Genomic DNA, 14,533 nt, shown 5'->3' with positions numbered 1-14,533 from the left:
TCCTGAGGAATAACAAATTTGCCTATATCTTCTGTCATCAGCAGGCTGTCATCTGATAGGTACAGAATGGTGGGTTCTAGTCCAAAAGAGCCTTGGAAGAGGTTGATGCAAGATGCTATTTTGTGTATCTATACCCGAGGTAGTCATCATAGGCTATACTAACAATCATGGGAGAGCTATAAGCACTTCAGATCTACTCAGGACTTTTTTAAGAAAGGAAAAGCCATGTTCTATAAGTGTCAGTCCTGTGCACTGACTATGAAAGGAGCCTAGGATGACCAGGTCATATGGAGAAGTCAACTGCATTGACATCAAAAGTTGGATTGGTTAAATTTCACCTGTTATCTTGGTATGAATCTCATTGTAATTGCCTTTCTCTTCACTGAGTAGACAGATGCATGGACATTTACTTTATATTAGAAGCTTGACTTTTAGACAGCTAAAATTAGGAGCGCTAAAGTCTCCCCTAACATATCTCCATAGCACCAATGGCCCATACAGGATTGTACCTGTTTACACCAAATGAGGAAGTGACTCTCAGTAACTGTTACTACATCTGTGCTTCCTGCCATCATGTCTTAATGCAAACTGGGCACAAATTTGTATGATAACTTCTCTCCAGGAATATGAAAAGTCTTTCAAGCTTTAACATACTCTGTCTGAAAATATCTCTAAAACTTATTTTTAGCTTTCAAAAGCATTGTTTCCCAACTTGCAAAGTATACCCCTATTCTCTGTATTCTAAGTGAAACCCATGCATTTCAAATTTGCCACAGTCAATTTTTATTCCAAAAATCTGTTACAATGTCCTTTTCAGTATCACCATTCAGCACTTGTATTTTCTTTGGTAGTGATTTTAAGTGAGAGTCATTACTGTTCAAGAAGCAGAGTCATTGACAACTGTATCCATATCACCAAGAAAAGTTAGAGTCATAGAAGCATAGTGCAGGTTGGAAGGGAGGTCATCTAGTCCAGTCTCTTGCTCAGAAAAGGTCTAATTAGATTAGGTTGCTCAGGGCCATGTCCACAGGCGTCTTGAATACCTCCAAGGCCAGAGGTTCCGCAACTTCTCCAGGTAACCTGCTCCAGTATTTAACCACCCTCATGGTGTTTTTTTTCTAATATCTAATCAGAATTCCCCATGTTCCTGTTGGAGCTCAGTCAGGAGTTCCATGTTCACCCATACTAGCCTTCTGCCATGCTTGCTCGACACTCTGCACATTGCAATGGACTGGTTTTGTGCTCTAAGGAGGCTCTCCTGGAAGATTAGCCACCTCTCTTGGGCCCCTTTGCCTTCCAGGGGAACTTCCTATGGGATACTGCCAAAGAGGATCCTGAACAGGCTGAAAACTGCTCCTCTGAATTCTGTAATTCTGCTGTTTATCTTGCTTCTTCCTCTCAGGATCTGAAACTATATGCTCTCAGGCTCACTGCAGCCAAGGCTGTCCTTGACCTTTATATGATTCAACAGTTCTTCCTTGTTGTGACAGATCCAAAAGAGCATCTCCCCCAGTTCGCTCATCAATCACCTGCCTCAAGAAATTATCTTCAACACATTCCAGAACTCTCCTGGACTGCTTGCACCCTGCCATATTGTCTTTCCAGCAGATATTGGGGTGTTTGTCATGAGTCAGCCTTGAGTTTGAACTGCCCAATAGTGGACAAAATGCTGTTTGCACTGCCCCCCCAACAGCCAGGCCCCTGCTTGAACTCCCTTGCTGATGTCCACGGCCCTGTTAGAACTGCCATTTCAATGGCTATGCCTCCATTTGATCTGCCTGTCAACGGCCGCAGCCCCTGTTTGAACTGCCCTACCAACAGCTGCGCCCTCCCATTTGAACTGCCTGTCAACGGCCGCCGCCCGTTTGAACTGCTCGGCTAACGGTCGAGCCCGTTTGAATTCCCGCGGCGAAGCCCCTGTTTGAACTGCCCGGCTAATGGCCGCGAGCACTGTTTGAACTGCCCCGCCCCCTTTCAACGGCTGCGCTAACGGCCAAGCCCCTGTTTGAACTGCCCCGCCAACGGCCGCGGCACCCGCTGGCAGCCTCCCATGGGCGGCGCTCTGAGGAGCGTCTCCACAGCAACCGACCGCCGCACTCCTGCGCGGCCGCTTCTCGGCCAGGCTCCCGCCTCCCCCGGCGCTGCTGCGTCCCGTCTCGCGGGGCTGGGAGCCCGCCGGAGCGCCGGGTGGCGCCGCGCCGCCCTCACCGCGCCTGGAGCCGCAGCAGTCACAGCAGCAGCGCTCCCAGGTACTGCAAAATTCCTCGGACTCTTAATCCGCTTCTTTTCAGAGAGCGGAGGGTGATCCAGTCTTCACCCTGCAGATCCAAGAGGATCTGTCATTATGAACGATTCTAAGAGCAAGATGTTCTTAGGCCGTTGAAGGACACACTGGGCCTGGCTGGAAAAAGCTGGTCATTTTGTTTTGCCCCGAGGAAAGAGATTTCATTCACAGTGCCAAGCTCATTATTCTTCTTTAGGCAATCTCCCAAGGGATTTTTTTTTTAGGTGATCGATCAGCAAGACAACACATTTCTTTGCCTTTTTATTAGTGGACAATGCAGCATGTAGTTTGGTATATGTTAAAATGTGCAGGAATTTTGGAGCCTCGATTACCTGAGGTCCAACTGAGTGAAAGATAAATGCTATATTATTGCAAACAGCTTCACTTGGGCTACAGTTGCACATAGGACCAAGGTAATACTCACATGTAGCAGTTCTGAGTCATTTTGGATTATGAATTAATCAGTGAAAATAAATTAGTGTTTGCAATATAAGTTAATGTTACAAAAAGATCCCTTTTTTTCTGCAGGAAAAAGCATTATGACAGTCTATGGTTCTAACAAGAGAAAAAAAAATCCCAAATCCACCCACCCACCCTCACACCCATGATGCAGAAGGTCAAAATGCCCCAAAGAAGCATGCTAGACCATTTTCTTCTGAAATCATTAGAGGGGAAGCATCATTTTAAAGTAACATTAATGTCATGACTCTTACGGTTCTTTAACCAGCTAAGGGTGCTGTATGGTGACTGCAAGATTTAATTTAGTCTTGGGGACAATCACAGAGATAGCCATGTAAAATATTTACAGCATCTGTCAGAGAAAATACTTGGCTCTGAAATCACAGCTGGTTTTAAGGAAATAACTATTTCACAATATCGATAGCAATATTGATTACATTTCAGTAATACTCTCCAAATGAGATTGCCTTTAGGATGGTGTGAATGAAAATTCCTGGTTGGACATTAGTGGATGGACAAGGAAACCTGTATGTCTGCATCTGAGGCGCATGTGTACATCTATTTATATAGCAAATAAACAGTATTCTACACTCGATTTTCTTTTCAGTAGCACAGAGTAAAGCTTAACATCAGTAGCAGCTACTAACTTTTCTTATGAACTATTTTCACCATTCTCCAGGGTTGTAATGCTGCTCTGGGGACTGCATTTTCTTCAGACAAATCCCTTAGAGCTGTAGGTTGCAATGGATATATATGGATAAGAAAACAGATGTGAATCACAAATAGGCATATAACAATAGAGAATTATCCTAGGCTAAAAATCAGAAGTGATATTAAGCAGCAGTGAAAGTTATAGATAAGTAAATCAGTGTGCAGAGAGAGCACATCAGTAAAATGTTGTCAGGAGAGAAAAGGAAGTAGAAGTGTCAGACTTCCTCAGAACAAGCTAGAAACAGCTTGCATTTGATACACATTGGTTGTTTTTCCCCCTTATTCACTCAGTGAAAACAATAATACACCCATATTTTAGCCTGCTGTGATTCACATCAGTTAATGGGGATTCATTCTACCATTCAAGAAATGTCACTGTGACTATGACTGGTTCTGAATGTGCTTTGAACAATGGCCACAGAGGTTGAATATTACACAGCTTCATATGCGCAAAAGTTGCCCCAAGAACTTCCAAGGCTTCACTGTTAGGAAATGATTGGGAAGACTCTGATGCCATTGGGCCTGGACTGACATGGTGATACCAGGATGCTCTGTCTCAGATGTTCCCCTACACCCATTTTGCTTCCCCTCCCTGGTCTTCCTGACCAGGAGAGCAGGTTTGACACCTGGGTATGATCAGAACAGTGGATTTGGTTTATTGCCTTGCTTCAGGTTGGCAATTAAACACAGAGCTACTTGGCAGGTACATACGCACGCACAGCAGCCTGGGTTACATCATTTGCATACTTTATTCTTTTTCCTGTTTCTAAACCTGTTTCTCATTTTTGGTGCCCTGATATCTCCCTTTCTCTGACCCAGTCTCCACTCAGATAAATAACCCACTTCCATTACTTTTTCTCCCACTAGTCCTAGTTTTGCTTCATCCATACCCAAATTTGGTATTTCTGATAGTGTTACCTAGGTAACCTCATCCTTATGATTTTATTCACATCTTTTCTTGGGCACTGCTGGCATTGCAGGACTTGACTCCTTCAAAGGTCTCCAGTGCTTCCCTCCAATTTTCTGTGAAGATCAGCCATTCCTAACCTAACTCCCTCATAACCACTTGTTAAAATCAGGCCATCCTTCACAGCAGTATCTAATTTTTCTCAGTTTCTTACATGATTATCTGTCTCATCTGGCAGTTTCTCACATATCGAATAGCTTTCCTGTTAACTAAACCTCAGGCAAGGCCCTAGTCCCTGGCTTAGTCATTTAGCTGCAACTGTAACAGTAACTAGCTTATATTCCTCATGTGCTAATCCATTTGTAGAAGAGTAACTAAAGTTCAAGGCTCTTAGGCCTGGGTTCTTAGCATCTGAGATATGCATACTGAAAGAATAACAAGTTTAGCTCCCCTTTAGTAAAAGAGGAAGGTTAGGTATCATAAGGTGATCATTCAGTTCTGATTTAAATCAGCCAAAATCTGACACACTGTGCCCCTCAGTCCAGTCTGTAGGTTCTGTCAGGGAACAGCAAGGGCCAGCTGCTCCCTAGGACATGGGGAGAGGGGTCAGAAGCCAAGCATGGTAACACAGCTGACAGGGCAGGGGCCTTACCAGCCAGGGTCTGGTTCCACAGTACCTAAGCAAGGCAAGGCAGGCAAGCCCAGGAATGGCAGCTGGGGATGGTCCAGATCATCAGGCAAGTCCCTGGTGATGAAGCAGGTCCAAAATCATGCCAGGAACACCAGTCAGGATCAGGTGCAGTGACAGTAACCAGTGTCAGACATAGCCCAGCGATCACCAGGCAGATATATAGTGATGAAGCAGGTCTAAGATCAAGCTGGGAAGTCAGTCCAGAGATCAGGGTCAGGATCAGGTCCAGTGATGATAACTGGGGTGAGACACAGTTCAGTGATTGCCAGGCAGGTCCATAGTGACAAGACAGATCCCAGGTTGAGCCAGGAAGTCAATCTGCAGGTCAGGGCCTGGATTAACATGGTCTTTGGCCAAGTATGGGCATGACTATGATGGAGGTGCAAACAGGCATGCCTATAACATAGCACAAAAAGGGACTAGAGGTCTAGGCCTGAGCTTAAATGATGCCTCTGGGCCCACTGGCAGAGGGTGTAGGTGGGGGTTCCAGGTGAGGCTGGTTGTAATCTTTAAGGCTTGTTAGTGTCCTCAGGGCCCTGAGAGGTACCTTGGCATTTACATAAAGCTACAATATATCTTAACCTAACACCTCATTTAAGTGGCTAAAATTGTATGTCTCTTGTCCTAAACTTACTGTCCTTGTCAGACCCTTGTTGAATTCCATTTATTACTATGTTCCTGGTTTTGAGGGAACTTGGATCTCTGTTACCTTACAGCTGATGCATGAAATGGGTAATTAAAAAAATACATCACTTACTGTAGCTTAACATGCTCAACAACAAATTTCTCCCTTCACCCTCGCTCCCTAAAGCCAGCATTACAAAGCTGGAGATTGGTATACAAATGGTCCTTCAGTACTCAGTGGAAATTCCCAGTCTACAAAGTTGGAGCTGCTCTGAAATTTCATGAATGAAAGTTCATCCATCTCTGATTAAAACTCTAAAAAGGCAATTAAGTTGAAAGCAAACTTTTGCCAAATCTCAGAGGAAGGCAGCTTGCAATGGCCAAATGACTGTCCCCTGAATAATGATAACAGAATATTCTCTATGGAGAAGCAGTATTTCGCCCACCAATTTCATTGTAAGCAGCGTGCTGTAATTGATATTTTTTAATATTCACGTTCATTCAGGATAGAAGAATCTTGTCACTTAATATGCCTGCTCGCTAGACCTCCCTCCGTCCCAAAAGGATGCGTTCACAGCCCATGGAAGCAAGCTTCACACAGCATTTCTGCTTGAGTAGAAAAAAGTTCTTATCAAAACTGTTTGAAGCTCACAAAATGTAGGAATGGGAATTCTACTCTGCTTTTTTTTTGCTGTTCAGAAAATATCAATCTGAAACTAAGACAGTTTGTACAAAGGAATCAGTTTTCATAGACCTTTTAGATGGGGAGTTATTTACAGCTAAATCAGAGCAGGGAAATCATGTTTCTTGATGTATACTACATTAATTGAATGGTTAAGGCATTTAAGAGATGCAGCATTCTGGTTCAAGCTGTTACTCTGTCTGCCTCAGTTTCAGGTCAGTAACCTATATCTGAGACCACTAGATACCTAGAGATGCATCACCTTCCTGCTTGTGCTTTGTTCATTACTCTGTTCTGGAACTACACAGAGCTTTCTGATGAAAGTTTCACAAAAACTAACACAATGGACTATATCTTACCTCAAAGCACGGAGTTGTACCTAGGCCACCCACAGCTCAGAAAAGTGCTCAATTAGATGATTTTCTTACCTCTGCTTTTTTTTTTTTTTCTTTTAACCTAACAGTATTTAATAAGATTTAGAAGAAGCATAAATGTCTTGGTGCAAAATAGGAATACAATCTGAAAATGTTAGGGGCTAAGAAAATGGTTCAGTTCACACTGAAGTCAAAAAAGGTGTCCTTTCTTAGACTACTTAGTTCAGAAAATGGAATATAAAATAACATGATATTGATGTTTGTTACAGCAGTCTTTAGAAGTCACAATAGCAAAAGCAGTAATATGATCTTATAGTTTCTACATCATAAAACTGAATGCCTTATCTTCTGAAGTTAGTGGAAGCATAAAGAAGTTGGTATAAATGTCTAAGTGTGAACTGACAGGAGATAAGTCTCCTGGCTCAAGAAGAGTATTGACCCCAAGTATCCCTGGTGTTTTATGCTTGTTTTGGGAAACAAGCATATGGGAAATATACTTTATATCATTTGGAAATATACTTTATATCATTTGGAAATTATATAAATAAGTTGTTTCAATGCTTGTGAATAAAATGACTCTTTCTATTTATTTGTCTCAACAATGGGGCAGAAGCAAAGAAGATTTGAGAATTTGGTTGGTGTTCCAATTTAAAGAGATATCAATTTTGGAATATCTTTTGTTCTTGTAAAAGAGAAGTCCTATTTTCTGAACAGCTTTGTTGCTAGGAATCATGTTCTCTAAGATGCATAAGTGAGACAGATCAATCCCAACCTATACCCAATTTATATTCCCTTTTAGTCTTCTACTACTGGCTGTATAGGTATGAATGATCCTGGAGGAACATTCTAGCTTCCAGAGCTTTTGTGAGACCATTTCTCCATATTAATGCACGGTGATCTAGTGTGGGAGAGAACAGCATCCTTCTTATCTACTTTCCTGTAGGTCATCATAACAGGAAAAGAGAGTTTTGGGGGTAAGTTCAGGTTTTTAAGGGAATTACAAGCCCATCCCTCTATGAACTACTCTTTTGATGGTTGTGTTACCTATGGGCAAAACAGAGAACTCTTGCAGAATTCAGGACTGGAACACTGCTATTTATTTCTGTCTCTGGGCACAAGCTTGTTTTGCTGTTGTGGTTAAGAATACTAATTTTTCTCATATCACAGTTTCCCCTCGTGGAGAAAAACAACTGAGACATAAGGCATTCTGCAGAATTTTCAGGAATTCCTGAACATGGGCCCGTGACTCTTTGCAGGACAGTGGCTTAACAAAGAGATGTCATTGTTGTCTCTGTCCAACCCAGCAACACAGCGATGAAGATAGGGCTCAGCACCTCGAGAAGTGTAAGACAGGACTTGATGTGATATTGTCAAGCAACTTTCCTCCATCTAATAAAGCAGTAAGATACATAGATCTGTAGCCGTGTATCATGAAGTAGATGAATAGAAGCCAATAGAACTGTGCCAGATGGATATCTGAAAACATTACTGCAGGTTTTTGAGGTGATACTCTTGGATTGTCAGGAGGGTTCTACACTTATTTAGACTCCAAAATGAAAGACCATCATTTGGTTGCTCAATCTTGGGCTTTCACAATATACTGTATGCCATAAACACACTGCCAGAAAGAAACATTTCTTACAAAGGGCTGTGCCGTACTTATGATAAAACACTAGATTCTAAAATTGCAGCATCAATGTTTCTGGTGTTGGTGATACAATATACAAAACTTCGTCACTGATTCAGTGTAATACAAACAGTAAAATGCAAACATTCTTGATTGCCACGCTTATAGATTTGATAAAGTGAGCTGAATAGAAGGAAAGAATTGCACTGTAGAGGAAAATAAGCAACATAATGGTTTGTCTTGGTCTCTCCGTCTGTCACAATTTAAAACTTTATTAGCCCTGATTCAATGAAAGGCAGCATCATTCAAGTTCAACACAGATGTACAGACTTTGCTTTGCCTTAAAATCATCAGGACAGATCCTTAGGAAGAATAACACATTAAGCAATTGTTAGCCTGAAAGTTGCTTGAAATTAGAGACAAAAGATGTAGGAAACCTTCCTTTTTTTTATGAGTTCTAAAAGGGAAAACATTCTTGATCCTGCTACATTTACCCTGCCCTTCTCTGTCTCTCATTATCACTTAAACACTAATACAATATAAAAATGAACTTAGAAACTTCTCAACTTCCTCTGCTGGCTCTCTGCCTGAATTTATAAGTTTCTGTATGTTTGAAGTGCTCCCAGTAATCACATGAGACTAACCAATGCCAATTTGGAAATGAAGTTCTCTTTACAAGCTAATTCATTCTCTACCCCCTGCTTAGAGAAGGAAGGCTATAACCCAGCCACAAACATCAGATAGAATAGTTTAGACTAGGTGTCTATATAAGGCATCAGAAGAATAAGACAAAATCTGGTTCACTTTTGTATCTTGGGTGAATCATCTTGCTCATTTGCTGGACAGATATCCTACTGAGTCCCTTTCAGTGTGGGAAATAACACACAATATTTTAATTAAATAGAAAACCACATTTTTCTGGCTTTACAAAATAGATATTGATAATATTTTTAAAAAGTATTGTTTTTATTTTCTAGAATTATATATTTGAAAGACAATTAGGAACAACATTAAAAAAGACACTTGGAATGATGATGAGAAGACAATATTGCAAGTTGCATTATTTTTAAGAACAGTTCCATTTTTTTCATCTCAAAAATGAGGGAATAAACTAGAAAAGTCGCTCCATTTAGCCTGGTGTTCTGACAGAAGAGATGACTGAAAAGATAAAAATGATATTTGAAACAAATGTCATCACAGCTGCATGAATCCTTCATAAGGAAATCAAACTATGTAATTGTTAGTTAATTCAGTAGAAAGATAGGAATGATACCAGTCATTTTTGCAAAAAATATAATAGATGTAATTAAAGAATATTGTAGAAGAATTGTAGAAGTGTGAGAATTTACATTTTAAAACAAGTAGAGTGGATGAATGATATTAAAAGTGTTAAATATTTTGTTGTAACAACTATATGCAGATAGGAATATATTTGGATCAAAGCTGCTGCAGAATAATGTTAAGTACCTGATTTAGAGCTTTTTCTACCTCCTCTAGTAAGTGTGTGATCTGGATCTTGCGTAGTATTCCTGTTATCTGGAACATGTAAGGTTTACAAGGTCATGCTTAATGAGCTGGATTAAATTCTCATAGAGGAAATGGAACCGTAGTCAGGAGTGAAACAATGCCTTTGATTTCCTTGGGCTTTTTTTCCAATGGGGTTGTAGAGAGAATCAATGTCTAATATTAGAAAATAACAATATCAAGGATAATCTAATAAAGGAAGCTGGTAATGGAATGCTGCTAACTAATCCTTTAATGAAAAAGGCAAATCTCACTATTTTGATGACTTCCTCTGAAGTAGGCAAGTCACTGCTTTTTCAAAGTTAGTTGTGTCCAACATTTTATGCCAGTGCTTGTAGGAACTGGGAAAAGCAATGTTAAAAAAAGCCTTCTTTTGCATTCTAGATGTACCCACAGGAAAGCAGAATACTGCATCAGGGACAGTTGACAGTTATGAAACTGCCTGCCTTGGATCCACTAAAAAAAGTAGTTGGCCATACACAGAAGAACAAAACAGGCTGCAGATCCTCTTTCTATGAGTACAACTAGGATCCCAAAGAAAAAAATATAGTTTAAACCTTTGTCTCATATGAGTTTCTGTTATGTTTTCCATTGGACAGGGCAAGTCTGTACCCCTAGCCTCATGTTGCTCCCCTCCCAGATTGCACAAGGTAGATGAAATAGCAGTGAAAAATTCAGCAGAGGTTGAAGGTTTTTAAGATTTTAAGGAGGGGTATTTAGGACTAAATAATAAGAAAAAAGATTTTCTAAAATATTCTCCCAATGTCTGGCAGGCAATTAGAAGTCAGACAGAGAAAGTAAATTGTATAAATATGCAAAATTAATACAAAATTATATGAGACTTTTCTTCTATGGACATAGTCATTGAGCTTCCAATTCGCACTCCGCATTTAGTTGCGGTAAACAAAATACAGGCAACAGACTGAACAAGTAGGAGATGCCATACAGGGAATGATTGTCTGTGATGGGAGATGGTAGTCAATGACCCTGGAAGACCCTTCTAGCCTTAAGTTCCAAAAAAGATGAAAGGAGATGTAATTAAATATAATTTGGCTGGAGAAACTGCTCTCTAAAATGACAAAGAAAAGTCATTAGTGCTTGAAATTTCTGTTAATGCTACAAATGCACTGGCAGTAAAAGACATGTCAGTAATAAAATCATGAAATCTGAATTTGCTGAGCTTATACAAATCCATTAAAAACAGTGGGTTCATAGTGGCTTTATGATAGTAGCAATCTGATATGCAAGAAACTTACTGCAGGAGATTACAGCCGAGAAGGATTTCTGTAACTAAATCAGGAATCTAAGTCTCGACTTTACATACAGGCCTAACTTAAAAAAGTTCATGTCTATATCATTCCATTGTTAGTAATCACCAGACTGTAACAAAAGATAGAAACATGAAGGTAATCTGAGAAAAAACTCAATAGTCTCTCTAGGGAGAAACAAAAATGGTACAAATAGTAGAATGACCTTTAGAGGGGAATCTGGAAGTCTGTATAATCTGATTGTTAAATTCTTTACTGCAAGATCAGAAGCTAATACTTATATGCTCAGGCAGGTGTTTGTGTAATGATCTGATTTATTCATCCATGCCAATCCTAAGAATCATCTGTTAAAAAAAAAAAAAAAAAAAAAGCTGGCAGTGTACAAAAGGAAAATAAAGAGTTGGGAAAGTTCTTATCTTTCAAAAACTCATAACTTGCAGAGAGAAAACATGTACATAACTCCATGCATAGACTAATTTCCTAGTGATTAAACATCCCATTATCTTACATTCTGGGGTTAATAAAACACCAATAGCAAGGAGGCAGTTCTGGCTAGCTAACTGAAACAGATAGGATCATTTTGCATCTTTTTAAGGGCAGAGATGAAGTTCAAGGTTGCAAAGGGTATAAGAGAATATTTCCCCTTTTAATTAATATAATAAGATTAACATTTTTGGTTTTAACCCTCACAGAGCCAATGTTCTTCTGTGTAACAGCCAAACAAATCATTGGAACTGGAAAGAGCAGCTATGTTAGTGTTAAGCTGAACTAAACCATATAAAGGCTTAAATTGTGCCTGGCATTAAACTAACACATAATGGCTAATGTGTTTGGCCTAATGCCATCCTCTCTACTTGTATAGATTAACAAAAGCAAAAGGCGTTTCAGTAGAGGATTTTTGAATTGTTTTAATGTTTGCAAATAAAGAACTTTGCTGAAAGCTACAGTCCTAGATCACTGATGGGGAAAAACGGATAAGCAAATGTGTCTCTTGTAGCTAAATGCAGTGCTGTTACCATATGAGTTCTAAACAATTCCACTGTAACCTTCTGAATAAGTAACCTGCTACAAATCCTGTGATGTGACTGAGACACTCTTTCTTTGTTGCTGTTCTCAGCTAGCTTGCTTATTGACTCCACAAAGACATCAGGAAAGTGATGCAGAAATTTACAGTGCATTGGCTCAGATATTGCCTAGGTAATGTAGTATTATTTACCTGCTTCAGATAATCTGCCCAGCTGCATTAAAGTTTGTGAAAGTGTGTCTTACTGTGAGTTAAATTGTGCAGTATCAGTATACCTTTGGAGGAAACAGTGGGTCAGAGCTTCCAGCAGTTTCCTAGTCAGATCATTGTCTTTATTATAAAAATAAACAAGAGACCAAGTTCTTTCAGTCCAATCATACCTCGTTTTTCACTAGAGACAAAGTACATCTGATTATTTCTTCGTGGCACTCAATTCCCTTTAATTCTCATCTAAGTGCAGACTGATCATTTTGGTTGAGGCAGTAAAAGAAAGTTGGGTCTTCACTGAGTAGTTCTCTTAAAGAAACTCTCACTGCAGCCTTGTCTACCTCATTGCAATAATCAATTTTGTTTACTAGGAAGACACTAGTGTTCAAAAAGAAGCTACAGAATTCTTACATCTTCTGTACAAGGAAGTAGGTCATAGTCTTCTTTTTTTCCCCTCTGTCTCACGTCAGCTACAAGAGGAACTCATGCAGAGAAAACATCTCCATTTCCCTGCTAGGCACAAAAACAGAAGATCAACATTCACTGTTTCAAACTCTCTTGCCTCCTCTGTTATTCCCTATCATACTAAAATACCTAGTTCACTAAACTCAAGTCTTTTCCTAATGGGCAAGAATTTATATTGAAACTTAACTTTTCTCACTGAATGCTTTTTGCAATTTTGGGGTTTTTTTTTGTTTTTTTTTAAGGGTCAGGAAGAGCATCCTAAACAGAGCAAAAGCAATGATATGTATGCCATAAGAGAAGAAGTCTTTAATGGTTTGGAAATTGTTTAAGTTATTTATGAAATCTAATGTTCCCTAAAGAACAATTGGTTATGTTGCAAACCTAATTGTTTTGTTTGATGCAGCTTTTCAGTGTGTTCTGAAATACACTCTTTCGAAAGAGTGATCAAATCCAGATCTGTCCTTTTATCTTTCTTTTTTATTATTGAATCCAATAAAGAAGTAATGAAAAAAAATTACGGAAATATCTTATAGCCTTGAAAGGATCCTATTGTCTAGACACTGTATAAAATTCATTAGGAAAACCAGAGACTGTCCTGAAAAGCCTCTTGTTTAGAAGTGAAAGGAAAAATCTACAAAGAAATGACTGAGAGCCACTGGTCATAGAATATGGGTTTTAACAGATAAAATCCCATGCCAGTAGTTTTCAGTATGTAGCTGATAGGTCTTCAGGGGCAATGGACAGTGTCAAATATGAAAGACAGGTAACTACAGCAGGTCTGTTTCCTAAAATCTTAAATTTGCATTACAGCATTTGCACCTCTCCTGGAAAGTTTTTGAACTTCAGTTCTTGAACTGCAACTCAAGAAGAGGTGACTATTTTGATTGTAGCCTTTCATCCCAAGCTGTTTCAGCAGAATCTTAAGCTGATTAGACCTAAACCCAGATGAATTCTTTTTACATGAGACATTCTTTAAGTGCTGATTTTCAGTACTTAAGATGTGATCCTCCTCAGAGATTCCATTTAGATGTCTTCCTGTGTTCTCAGTGTCTAAGCTTCTGTGAGATCTATTCAGTGTGGTTAGTTGAGTCTGCAGAACTACAAGGCTTCTGAAATATAGCTGTTGCTTCAAAACAAGCTGAATAAATCTGGAGGACTCTGGAGCTGGCAGTACCAGAGGTCTCATCAAAACCTAGCTTACCTTTTAATTCTTACTGATTTTTTGGTTGCAACTTTTTCGTTTCATTTGTCCTGGTATTCACTTGATGCCATTGTATTGATCTTTATACGTACTGTGATTGCATCCCTCAACACACCAAACACTTACAAAAAGATGTGACTTGCCAACTTCTGTGTAACTGGAAATACTCATCCAAGTCTCTCTTTGTAAGCAATAGAGGAACATATCAAGTTTATCTTAGAAATGTACTTTAAGATAGTGTAAGTCCACTTTGATGTCCCTCTTACTTTTGACTCTAAAAAAACATAGACCACTGTCTTACACTCGGCAGTGATATTCAGGTGAGATGAATGCCAGCTCTAACCACTTTTTTTCCCTCTTGGGGAGTGATATGTGGGATGAAAATCATATTGAACAACAAGGCTTTGGTCTTAGTTGCCCAGATGGGTTTTCAGGAGAAGTTTTATGACACAGGGGAAAAAAATCACTCAACCAGCCATCTAGCT

The sequence above is a fragment of the Dromaius novaehollandiae genome, chromosome Z, assembly GCF_036370855.1.
Source record: "Dromaius novaehollandiae isolate bDroNov1 chromosome Z, bDroNov1.hap1, whole genome shotgun sequence".
Taxonomy (NCBI): domain Eukaryota; kingdom Metazoa; phylum Chordata; class Aves; order Casuariiformes; family Dromaiidae; genus Dromaius; species Dromaius novaehollandiae.
Note: the sequence above shows the minus strand (reverse complement) of the source record.